Source organism: Python bivittatus, unplaced genomic scaffold (assembly GCF_059951505.1).
Source record: "Python bivittatus isolate LINGU-HERP-01145 unplaced genomic scaffold, Pbiv_v1 ctg000850_np1212, whole genome shotgun sequence".
NCBI lineage: Eukaryota > Metazoa > Chordata > Lepidosauria > Squamata > Pythonidae > Python > Python bivittatus.
Window position 1 is genome coordinate 19,379,858 of NW_028277112.1, and position 13,444 is coordinate 19,393,301.

The window sequence follows — 13,444 nt, forward strand, 5'->3', positions numbered from 1 at the left end:
TTAAAGCATTTTTCATTACCACAGCACCATGAAAAGTTATCTACAGGGATCAACCCATTTTGACTGGCATCAACAGAGAGCCACATCATTTTTACTGTCACAATCTCTTCCCAAGGGGAGCAAAGTCTTGTTCATGAACTATGCTGTTTCAAACACACAAAAGATCAGAGAAACATCTACTGCTTGCCTCTCCGTAGTTAAAAGACAAATGTACGGGAACTGTGTCTTCCAACACTTCAGAGACTGAAACGGGCAGAATCATGCTCTGTTCTGATCTAAGGGTACCTGCTAGGCACAGAGCAAAACCATGTACATTGGGTACCTCCATCTCTGAGTTGGAAACAGGCCTTGTTCTATCTTTGAGATTTCATTGGGCAAATTCCAGATTTCAGCCAAAGTCTGAGACTTAGGAGAAGAGAGTTTGGTTCTTTCGAATTTAATTCCAGGACTGGAATAAACCTCAACTCATATGGATAATCATAGTCTGGCTTCTTCTATAATTATGAGAAGAGGCAAGTAAGATTTGATAATTCAGTACTAGACTTCTACAAGATTTTATTCTAACAGCATCATGTTAGCATTTCTACACAGGTGAATAGCAATATCTCTCTTCTACTTTTTTATATATAATTTTTATTAGAGATTTTAACATAGGTAAAAGATAAACATAAAAATATAGAAAAATTAAGAAATAGAAAAAAGAAAAAGTGCAGAAAAAAGTACAGATATAAAAAGACAGATATATAAAGAAGTGACTTCCAATCTTCTTTACAGCAGTTACAAACAAACAAATTATCCCTCCTCCTTCTTTACATTACATGGTTCCATCCATTACCTGGTTCCATATTCAACCCTTTTTAATCAGCAAATCTATAAATCACCAATTCGTTTTTCCCATTTTCAGCAGAAAGTCCATAAGAGGTTTCCAGTCTTTTATAAAAGGGCAATTTCTCTCTTCTACTGAAGACTTAAATTAATAGGAGCTATACAGCAACAAATTAAGCACGTTCAAATGTGGGTTTTGCAAAAGACATTCCCTGTTGATTTGGCCTTTTGTGACTTGTGCTGCATAAATCTATTATATCCTAAAACTAAATTTATCCATAAAATACATATTTGGCATGTTCATTATTGTACCATCAAAGTACTAAAGTTATTGAATCTTAAGTTATTTGAATGAAAGCCAAATGTTTTGTTATATTTACTTTACAATAAGAACAGAACAATTATAAATTTAATCTTATTTTTAGTAAACTCCCACAGTTATGAACAGTCATTTTAGACAAAGATAATTTTTCAGTCCTAGATTTATAAACGGAAAGATAAGCATACTCAAAATCCCTACACAATAAATGTTCTAAAATGTAATAACTGATAACAATTTTGCAATTATGTGACAAGTTTAGAAAAATGTTTGAAGAAAGAAATCTTAACATTACATCACACCAGTAGAATTCTCTTTAATTGCTAGTGTATTTCTTTTGTCACATAATGAGTTTTATTTTTAAGAATCAAAACATTCACTTTTATTCATAAAATTAATCTACTGTTCTGCCAAACATCTGCCAGTAATCCAGAGATTTGTAATTTGAAAATTATGTTCTATCAAAAATCTATTGTTTTTATACAAGTGTGGCTGCCTGTTCACTGGTTTAGCTAATCAGCAATGCTGCCTTTCTGGATACTCAATTTCATCCCTATATGGATCATTTCCTCCCTTCATCGGCAGTTTATGTTCACTGTACATGTTCAGTCCCATTACACTGTTTTGGGACAGTTTCTCTATTTTTTTCCTCCTAAAATTTATGTATTCCTGAAATTTTAAGATCTCTCTTTTAGTTTCTCCATGGCCCTATTTGTCCAAATGCTAATTAAAGAAACTAGGTTGGAACTTTGCCACTAAAGTATGCATTCCTTTACTAAGCTATAGTCCTAATTTTTCCTACCTGTAAGGCTCCTGCTGGTCAATGTAGCTAAAAGTTCCAATTAATACTTCAGTCATTACTGAATTCAGCCCTAATAGTACTTTCTGCTACCTGCATGAGATGGTGTCGTAGCTCAGTAGTGGCTTGATGGTGTCCTATAAATGACAGGAAATTGAACGCACACACCCCCCCCAGGACATATCCATCAAAATTACTGAATATCTCAGCTGCATAAGGGTTGTAAGAAGAGTCTTAATAGCATTACTAGACCCAGGCAACTATCTTCACTGACCAGACACAAAGTCTCTAATGTATTACACTGATGATGACACTTGGAAAGAAGGAAGAAATAGCCAAGCTCAGTGAAGGCTTTTTGTCCTAGACTCTAATGTATTAGAATTCGTTAATTTTATCTGAGTAAAAGGAATTTTAAACTAGACTTGACTATCAAGTAAAAAAAAAAAGTGTCACTTGTAGTAAAATTAAAAATAATGAAAAACTACATATTTTTGAAGTAGCAAAATAAGATTGCAATTTATTCACAGGCCTTTCAAAAGTAAAATTCCTCCCACAAGGCAAAATGGCAAATAATATTGCAAACTCCAAAATAATCTAAAGCACTTTTATTGCAAATATAGAAGTACAGAAGGCTGTTGGTATAAGCTCTATGGTGTACTTGAATAAGGACTTTTCTGCAGGAAACACTGATGTTAAATTCAATGGGGGCAAATCCTTCTTCCTCACTACAGAACACATGCCACAAATTTATTCATTTATGTTAAAGATTTTCTTTTTCCCTGCACAATTCTTTTAAAAGAGATTGCAGTGATAGCAGTTCATAAAATTAAGACTAACTTTCTACCAAATTCTGATAGCTCATTATAAAAACTAATAGTTATACTGTATAATCATAACCACCCCGATATTCAAATACTTCTATCTTTTGACTTTTATGAACCATTATTAAGGGAACAGAATATGATTTCAATAGCAAAATTGGGGTTCAGGAAGAAAACACTTTAACTGTTCCTTAAAAACACAGTATGAAAGAATGCATCATACAAACCTCCAATGTTTTAGATATTCACACACTTTTGGTTTATAACTGTATTTTGTATCTACCATTCCAATTAATAAATAACATAAGCAATGCCCTCAGTATCAAGTCAGATAAAGCAATGTTAAATAGATGTATTCTTCACTATGTAAAACTTCGTGATAGAAGGAAAAGCAGCACCTCTTTAAAAACTAGAGAAAAGTTTGTTTATTGCAGGTATTAATTATTTCCATTTATATTGTTATACTTCAAACAAATTATCAGGTTGGCTTAAAACTGTATTAATACAATATGAAATAATTAGTAGCACAATTATCCCCCTTGTTTAAGGAAGATTTCAGGGCTAAAAGACTGTACGCCCCTAGATAGTTGTGCAATGTATCATTCCCAGACAGGGATGAGACTGCTTTGGATGACTCAGTCTGATCCACACACTGATGTATCCTTCAGCTAGTTACTCTTCCTCACTTCCACTGGTTTCAGTGGATGGAATCTCAAATGGGAAAAAGTATCTGCTGGCTTTGAATATTAAATGAAATAATTCCATCACACTACTTCCATCTTGGACAGGAGAAGGTAACAGTGAAAGGAAAGGAAAGGAGGTCCACTTATTAGCTCTGCTGTACAGCAAAATAAGGAAACACAGAAATTCCATCAAATTGACATCCATATAAAATAAAATGAAACATGAAAAAAAAGAGAAAAATAACAACTCTGTAAAGCTACAAGTTTGAGTGCCAGCAAGCCTATTTGAAGAATATTCCAACGTACTACTAAGCTACCAACACTTCTTGCCTCATGAGGAACTGCCATATGTCATGTGACAGAGCAGAAAAAGGGGAAGATAGATTTGTTTCCAAACAACAATTTCTTCTGTGTCTAAACATTGCTCAAATGTGCTTCTATATTATCTGAAAAATATAAGGTCACTAGAATACCTGATGATTCATATTTTGTGCAAGTTATCTATATTTCCCTCCTCCACACTGCTGAATTATTCAAATCAAAAAGATCCAAGTTAAAGAAAACTGAATCATCTCAACTTTTCCCAGGATTTTAAAATGTGAGTTTCCTGAAAACGTCGTAACTTAGTATCTATTTTATTTGCTTCTATTTCATGTATTTGTTTTTATTTCTGAAACTCTTCACTCCCCAGTTTATTTTCAAACAGTTTTTACAGTTATTCTTAAACATTCTTGTTTCTCTTTTAGGTTTTAACTCCGTCAATCATTTAATTCTACTCATAATTCATAATTCTGTTCAGTTCTGCATCAAACTCCTACCTCCGGCAATATTCCTCTCCCTTTCTTCTGATTATTTTTGTAATATAACTATGTTAACATCCAAAATGTAATGCAGCCTATAGAACTTTTAGATAGGGATGACCCAACCTTAACAGATGAATTAACTTTTGTCCATATCTGATAATGTAATTCAATATTGTTTTTGATGGTCAAGCTTTTATAAATGTCTGAACCTTTCTTAAATTAATAATTAATAATAATAATAATTTTTCCCAACAAAAATTAGGAACAATGAGATTTTTTTTTAAATTTGAATTTTCTTCCCTCTTATATTTTATTTCTTATCCATATATATTTTTTGTGTTTTTCTAACCTTGTTATTCAGAATTAACAAAATGTGGTAATTATATTCTATCAAAGATTCAGTAATTATATTTTGATGATCCATCAGTTATATTTTTAGATATTTCCCTTCCTTTTATACACATATGCATACTTATTGATATATACAAGAAAAGGAATGAAGAAAAAGCTCCTACTCTCATACTCACTCTCAGACATGCACAAAGGTCCAAGTATGACTTCTGGCTTTTTCTACGCTAGTCCTCCTATCGCTTTTGCTGGTGAGCAAGTCAACGTTCTTGGAAATATTTGAATCCTAAATATCTCATGGTTCAATCCAGTATTTAATTATTGTTAAAACAAAAAAGGGAGAAGATGTTGAATTCAATATTAAAATAAAAAGAACCGTTATGTTGAACTACCTGTTTATTGAACAATAAAGGCAAAATCTGGATAACCTAAACACAATCTGTATGTGTCAAGAAAAAGCAATTCAACAAGAATTAAACCTCTTTTTAGAAACTATTTATAACTGCAAACTTTCATATCCTGATCTGACATGGTAAATGAAGATACCTTTCATCCACTTCTTCACTCAGTGTATAATTCTATATGGCCATACAAAATTTAAATGCCCTTCTAATGAAACATACAATGACCTACAATTAAAAGTAGGTTTAATACATATAGGAGGGGGTGACTAAACATGTTAGCATACAAAGAAACTCTTCAACATATACAAGTCCCAATAAGACTTACTGGTTGACAACTACACTGATTTTTAGATGTCTTCAGAGTTTTCTTTATTCATTATTCAGCTTCTAAGTTGGTTCATCTTAACCACACCCTAAGAAATGGGTCATGAGATACCTGAAATGTCATCTTCTGTCTCCAAATATTAATTATATCATAAATTCAGATATTCATATACACTACAGACATAAAAACTTGAAGTAGCAGAGCTGAAGCCTTAGAAGCTTTTTTTTTACTGCTTTTTGAACGCTGCTATGTTTATTATCGGACTAGGGTCTTTATACAGACTGACTTTTCTAAGCAGAAAACAACAGGCTAACAGAAGGTAAAAGAAGGGTTAGCATTTCATATATAAAGTTACAAAAATGAGCTGATACATATACTATGAAATAACTGGCATTTATTAGATCCTGTAACAATATTACCTGAATACATAAAAGGCCAAAGTAGGTATCTAAATTTGCAGCAACATCTAACTACAGTTAGTATCATATTTATGTAGTCTACTGCTGCTGAAGAGCAGGGACACTAGAGTAAGAGATTATGTGAAAAACAGAAAACACTCAAGGCCTTCGAAGGAGAAATATTATCTGTTATTATTTAAGATAGACTGCAAGGTTGTTTTAACTGCTAGTTGTGACAATACACTATCTTTGTCAAATTTCTTATTCACTGTCACACTGTGAATTATGAGTATTTTCTGTACACCTTTAATTCCCATACAGAAGAAGAAAAATATTAATTTATTTCAGCAACGGGTAAGCATTGCTGACAAGGCAGGATTTAAGAATGAGTCACATTACAGAATTCAGACAGAGAAAATTGTATCAGTGTGGTCTGAATTATATAGGAAGGTACTCTATGAACAGCCATATTACTAGTATGAAAATAAACATGAAACAGTTAAACAGTTTAACCTGATGAAGAACAATCTGCAGAAATCTCTTCTTTAATTTACATTCATTTTTTCTATCATCCTACACTTCATTATTTTGAATTATATACTTGCCTGATCTATCAGCCTTCTATTTACCTTGTACTTACATTCTTCAATTTTATTATTGAACAAAAACATATACCAACCAATATATAAACCTTTCAGGCAAACCTTACTTTTCAAACTTACTAGTTTACTTACTACTTTTTAAACTTACTATTTTCAACTTACTATTACTTATGACCTGCCAACACAACCGAATAGTCATGAATAGCCCAATAGCCCAACCAAGAGCTTAACCCACCAAATGCTCAAAGTAATATTTAGCATCATAAGGGATATATGGCTGTTGAGTTTATTTGGCCTGACATATCATTAATTATACAGGTACAAGGAAATTAAGAGATAAAATCTCCTGGTGGGACAATTTATATGTACTTACCAAAAAGTAAATGAAAGCATTATTGGGAAGGAGTGCACATATCTCATCAAATGTTTTAAAACTATCAGAATTGTTTTTGTTTGAAATTCAGCAGGGTTTTATATTGTTAGCATGAAAACCTGTTTTTGAACTATTCAATTCGAAACAGTTCAATTAAATTAATCCATAAATGTTTGCCTGATAATTAAGGTACACAATTTGACTTTACCATCAAAGTGGTGGAATTATGTCACATTTGAACTAGTTGTGTCCTTTGTATAACTGTTACATAATCTTCATATCCTGGAACAATAAGTCTTCCTCTTAGAAATTTTGGAACTGGAAAAAAAAGTAGGCATTCTAGTCCAAGAAGCTACAAATTCAATACACAAAGTATCTTATGCTCGCAAGTACTCACAAACACTTGCAACCTGGATAAGTAGTAAACTCCATACTAACTTTCTCAACAAATTATTTTTCAGTTATCAATTTCTACTTCCTTTAACTTCAAAACAGCTCTGTTCATCCTTCAAATTTTCAAACAGTCAGGGGCAGAGAAATTTTACATTGCGAAGCAAGCATCATATCTTTTTTCTTTAAAAATATGTGCGAACTGAACATATATTCAAACTCGCATAGTATAAAGATAAACTTCTTAAAGAATAAATAAAAGGGTAGCTACATAAATATCAGATTAGTTTTGAAAGAGAGGATGGAGTATGGAAGAACCCCAAGATTGTCCCAGACTGATTCTCTTTAGTATAAGAGGGAGAAGAGATTATTTCAGGCTTTCAACATTCTGTTATTATACTCTGCAACAATAAAATAGGTAGCAGTCCTTGCGGAGTGTGTTTCCTGACTCAGCTTACCACAAAGGGCTGACAAAACTGCAAAAAAAAAAACAGTAATCTCATACATTTCAACATTATCAATTTATTCAGCTTTAATTGATGGTTCCTTTTTGATTCAACAAAGTTCATTTGCTTGGAAGATTTAATATTTTCTGAGAGTGAAAAAATTTTTTTTGTTATTATCTGAAGAAATTAAATTCTAGCCCTGCAACTGAAATGCACAAATAAGGCACAATAATAACAGTGGGTTAAAATACATAAGGGAAATTATCAATATACCAAGAAAAGAAATGGACCGATGACACAAACCACTAATTAATTTGCAGATATGGATTCTAGTGACTTTTACCAGAAACCTCAGAATTGCTATGAGGTTTCAAAACAGTTTATAAAAAAATAGAATAAAATACACAAAATCATGGTTCCACTACAATAAATGAACTTTACTGTTGATGTCAACAGGAACAATATCATATATATTCTGCCTTCTTTTAGCACAACTCAGTTCTCAAATTGATTATCTTTCTTATTATCGTGGACGTACAAAAAAAATAATCACGTTGGTTTTAATGTAAGCAAACAGATTGTTCTAAAGTATGTGTAACACGTAATAAAGTTCCTAAAGAACAATTTACTTGAAAGCTTACATGATTTTTCCCATTTTATTATGACAGATAACAGCCATGGACACATGGAGAAATGTCTAATCTCCATTCTGCCTACTTTCCAGTAATTATAGACTTAGTTTCAAAGTCAAGATTCAAAGTTTAGAACTACAAGGTAAAATGCCCTTACATTCTAAAATCAATATCTAAACTTTACTGTTTTAAATATATATATATTTAACATTAATATGGTATCATATGATCTAATGTGAATTTCACTTCTCATCAGGCAAAAAAACTATTTTAGACAGTCTCCAAAATAACAAAAGAATATCTTCAGCTATAACCAGCATAAAATCAGAGAGAGAGAGTCTGTATGAAATAACATTAATGTGCATCTGTTGGGTGAAAACATTTATACTCATGACAATATGCTCAAGACATTGGCTAGCTAGATCTAAAACTGGCCAGTTTCTCAGTAGAAAAGGTAACTGTCTCAGCTGATCACAAAGAACCAATTGTGAAGCTATACTTGCAAAATCCATGAGTTTTGTAACAACTTTTAGTTCATATTTCTTGCCAAGATGTTTGAACAGGATGATGTGCAAAAATTTCAGTGAGATGTATTTTAATTTAACTGTAAGTCTGGTTTTGGTGCTGAAGCCATCTTCATCATCCTGATGCTACAAAAAGGACAGGAGAGACGCAATTTCATTTTCTTTAATTACATGTTTTTACTCTGCTTCTATTGCTCCATGGATAGTTTTAGACCCACATAAAGACTATCTGACCTCTATGCTTTTTAATATTCCATAAAGGTACTGAATAAGGTCATGCAGAGATTTTAAAGTGTCACCAAATAACACCCCTATATACCTTTTCTTTACAGCTGATTGAGGTTAAGAAGCAGTGAACTGTTAAATTGGTGTCTGGACAAATTATGGGTTAGATAAGGGTTAATTAACTTAATCTCAGTGCTGATAAGGACTGGGTGCTGTTGATGAGTGATCCACGGTGAATGACAGTATTCAGTTTGTTGTGGACAGGGGTTACACCCACTTTAAAGAATAAAGATAATTGGATACTCAAGTGCCTCTGGAGCATGGATGTCTCTTAGCAGTTATATATGGTACTCCAATTCTGATTACTTCTGAACTGTCACGTCATGGTATCCTTTGTTTACCAAGATTACTGCAATGCTTGGGAGGCAAGGCTTTCACTGAAGCTGTTTAATGAACAGACTGCAGTTAGATCAAGATCACTACAAAAATGCTAACCAGAACCAGAAGTTGGGAGCAGTTAAGATACAAGCAACGAACCAACATCAGATTTTTAGAACCTCAGTTATACTGGCATATATATTCTAATGCTGACCATTAGCTAGAAAGAAAAAGAAACCCAGTTTCATATAACTATATTAGTATTTTTTTTTATTTCTAACTGAGCAACTATATTCAACAAGAAAAAAAAATACTCTTAACAGCATTCTGCTTTACAAAGTTTACTATTGAATAAATCATGTTTCAGCATTTTTCTATTTAAAAAAAAAAAAACACATTCCTCCTTATCTTTACTAAATTAGCAATGCAATCTGTTCATTTTACTCAGAAATAAGTACCAGTAAGTTCAGTGGGCTCACTCCCAGATAAACTGACATATGATCACAAAAGAAGTAATTCAGTACAAGTTCTGAAGTTATGTTCAGAATTAAGTAACCAAGCTAAGAAAAAATTCTAATAAATATAAATTATTCAATAACTAGCCCACAATCTGTCCATCTCCAAATCTCATTTTAGAAAGAGATATTTTAGAGCTATATTATTTTCCAAAGTTTTGAAAAATAAGCAGATAATAATCTGACCTACTAAGTTTGAGTAATTCTGTCAAGTTTGATTTAACTCCTGTTTCTCATTTTTACTCCATTCTACTTATGCATCTATTACAGTATGTTCTGTTTGAACAGTCAGACTACTGTTTTTTGTGCCCAGTGTCCCCCAATATGTGTATTTGCTTTTTTTCAAGTTGTAAATTACATGATAACATTCAGTATTATAACTACTAATTAAATATATTCTCCTTTATAAATAGAAATTTTAAGTATTTAATGGTCATGAAAACAGAATCCCAATCCGCTTTATAATAGTATCGATGTACCTAGCAATCTGCAAGTGATAGCATGCCAAAATCAGTCACACTTAATAGTGATGTAACCAAGAGATCAAGGATGAATGCGAGTAGACCAAAAGGTATTAAAGAACTAACATAACCATCTCACAAAACTGATTAAAATCCAGAACTTCTAGATAAGCTACTACAGAGATAGACAAGTTAGACAGAAAAGAAGATGGGATTGTCAGTCATATTCAGGTTGTTATGATCAAATTTCCATAAGCATTTCAAAAAACTGCCTTCGACTTCTTAAGCATGAAATATATGTCAGTTGGAGTTGGGTAGCATTAAAAAAAAATCAAATATATAAATAATCATCCCTGGTGCTAAACATTGAAAGTTCAGAAAATACCTATGGCAGCCAATTCACTTATCACATAGAATTGACTACCTGTCTACACAAGAGTGATTTTTCCAAATACAGTCAATCAAATGTAAAAGCTATACATGTATGTAAGGACTTCAATTCTTAAATAAAATACAGTATTTTACATGCAAATTGAAGCATTAGAACAGAACATTTCCCCTCCCAAAGAAAGAACATTTGCTTCACAAAAGAAACCAAAATATTCTATAAAAGTGTATGTTCCATGACAGTAGTTCAGAGCATTAGTTGTCCAAACTAATACTGTAAAACAAACAATACAATGGGGCAAATTAACCAATCCTAGGAATAAAACTGAAGTTGCTCAAAAAAAAAATTAGGTCCCGTTAATTCTGCCAAATACATTTATCTTAACATATATTTCGGCATAACTATACAAGCTGTGCTAACATATTACCTATTTGAATGGTGTTCTGCTATCTATGCTCAAAGCCCATATTTCAGTTCAACAGGCAAGAACTTGATCTCTTTCCAAGACAGATTTCTTCTTAAAACATAAATATATCTAAATGCAGATTTGAGAAATATAGGATTCTTGAAATGCCTGCATGGAGGATATGGAGAAGAAGCCAACATGAACAAATTTACAATTCAATGTCAAATGTCAAAATCCTCCATCTCCATTAAGTGTTCTCTTTACTACAAAATTCATTGTTTATAATTACCAGAATAACACTTAATCACTAACTGAAATTATAGCGTCTATTAAATTTAAACATAACTAGTTTTATATATCATGTGAAAATACCACATGAAATACACCCAGAACAGTAGACAGCTATATATATTTACCTTGTTCTGGCCCTTCCTAATCCTTCAGCCATATGGACAGACACATTTGGCATTTTCCATTTATCAACAGCCAAGAAGCTACTAAATGTCATCTTCTATTTTATGATTTATTCAAAGATAAAGTAATGCAACTATGAAGGCAAGCAAGCATTAAGTGTGATGGAAATGTTTCAACAGGTATTCTCTCCCTTGAAAACAAATCTGCTTTAAAAATCACTCTTACTATAATTTAAAATCACATTTTTCTGAGTATTGACACAATTCTGCCATAGTTAAGCACTTCAAAATTCAACTGATTACAATGCATGAATTAAAATATATTTCCACTGAAATCTGTCTAGTTATTCTACTAATGAACCATTGTCACATCATGACTGCTTTCAGAATAAGCTGGTGAGCTATTCCAAAAATTATGAGTAGTATTAAGGCAACATTGTTTTCAGTACTACCCCACCAGTTCCAATTCAGTTCTTTCCAAAGTTGTGTATATGTAGCCCTTATGTATCACAAACAACTTATTATATAACATCAACAGGAAATGTTTTCAGATTTCAAGTTGTAAAATCTTGCATTTGTTTACAACTTGAAAATGTAAACAAGCAAAAATGCTCAATAGTTGTATCAAGAAACTGAGAATTAAAGCATTACAATGCTCAATTTCAAGACTTGATTCAAAAGTTACTTGTTGATTTAACTCAACAAGTTAAATTTCTGAATTTCTGAATCAAATCTCCAAAGGAACTAAAAGCATAACACTGAACAGGATTCCTCCGAATTGCTTTACCCTTTTGGATTCATTTTAAGATATGACAAGTGTACGTTCTTCAACATTCAAAATCCAAATCATGTCAGCCCAGATCAATTTTCTAAACTGATTTGGAAGTGATAGTGCAAATGATCTATTAAAAGGTTTAGATGAAACTGGAATAGTGGTTTACAGGTCCACAGTGCTGTATTGTTTATATTAAAAAAAATGTGCATTGGAACGTTGTTACCATAAAAAGTCACTGCATAAAGTATGCAAAAGAAAGCCTTAATAAATTTCAAATGTTTTAGAACAAATTGCTTTGTCCACAACCACAGAACAAACATTTAGGGGAAAAAAGGTAACATATTTGAAAAAAAAGAACACTGTACCAACTGTTAAGCATGAGAGCTGTCCTATTATGCTTTAGGATTATGTGGCAGGCCATGACAGAGGAAACAATCTGTGGAAGGAAGGAATAATACTTTTTTTCTTCCTAGCATTTTTCCCCCATGTGCAGGTCCGCTTTTTTTCAGATCAACCGTATGTTGATCCGATGGTTGCAACAGAAATTGATTGACTGGCTTGTCACCCAAGCCTGACATCGTGGGCTAAGAGAGAGTGACTGCCCCAGAGTCACCCAGCTGGTTTTCATGCCTAAGGCAGAACTAGAACTCACAGTCTCCTGCTTTCTAGCCTGGAGCCGTAACCACTAGATCAGACTGGCTACATTACATTACATGGAATAATCCTAAAATTTACCACAGTTGGTGAAAAAAATGAAGCTGAAAAGAAGTTCGGCAAATCAACAAGACAACAATCCAAACATACCTCCAAATCAACTATGAAGTACTTACAGAAAAGAAAGATAAAGATTTTGGAATAGCCTTCAAAGTTCTCAGAATTGAATATTACTGAAATCTATGGTGGGATCTTAAACATGAGTGCATGCAAGTAGAGCTAACAATATTTATGGGCTAAAAGTGTGAAAAATTCCAAAAGCAAGAATGTACATATTCATTACTTCTTATAAGAAATATTTGGAAAATCTTATTTTTGTAATTACAAAATACAGGTATTACAAAATACTGACTAAAACAGTGTCCAAACTTGTTATATTATATTGACTGTTTTCTTACTTTGGATCTGCACATATAGGAAATATGTGCACTCAAATTTGCAGAAAGATGTCGTGTAGAAGTTGTCTCTGTTCACTTA

General features: G+C 32.4%; 1 protein-coding gene across 4 annotated transcripts in view; it reads right to left on the bottom strand.

Moving 5' to 3' along the window:
- EFNA5 (ephrin A5) overlaps positions 1-13,444 on the bottom strand; it is a 232,086-nt gene that overhangs the window by 154,854 nt on the left and 63,788 nt on the right. The window lies entirely within an intron of this gene.